The sequence below is a fragment of the Wasmannia auropunctata genome, unplaced genomic scaffold (genome assembly GCF_000956235.1).
Source record: "Wasmannia auropunctata unplaced genomic scaffold, wasmannia.A_1.0 LD336092.1, whole genome shotgun sequence".
Lineage (NCBI taxonomy): Eukaryota > Metazoa > Arthropoda > Insecta > Hymenoptera > Formicidae > Wasmannia > Wasmannia auropunctata.
In genome coordinates this window covers 3,611,775-3,612,059 of record NW_012026798.1, presented here as the reverse complement: position 1 = coordinate 3,612,059, position 285 = coordinate 3,611,775, and positions in this window count along the sequence as shown.

Below are 285 nucleotides of genomic sequence, written 5' to 3'. Positions count from 1 at the left end.
AAACCTCTATAAGACGAAAATTTTGTTCATGATCCCCTTCCGCTCCGCTCGAGGCAAACCTCTATAAATCGAAATAAAACCTACTTTAACTCAAATTATTTGTCAGGCATTTAGATATATATTTTACCTCTATAACTCGAATTTTAAAGTAGCCAGACTTCTACAAATCGAAGTTCACCTCTATAAGTCGAACTTCCATTGTCGCTACCTCTATAATTCGAAGTTATAGCTATATGTGTAATCGTGAGTATAGTTTGGTATTTTGTTTTAAGGTTACATTTATCA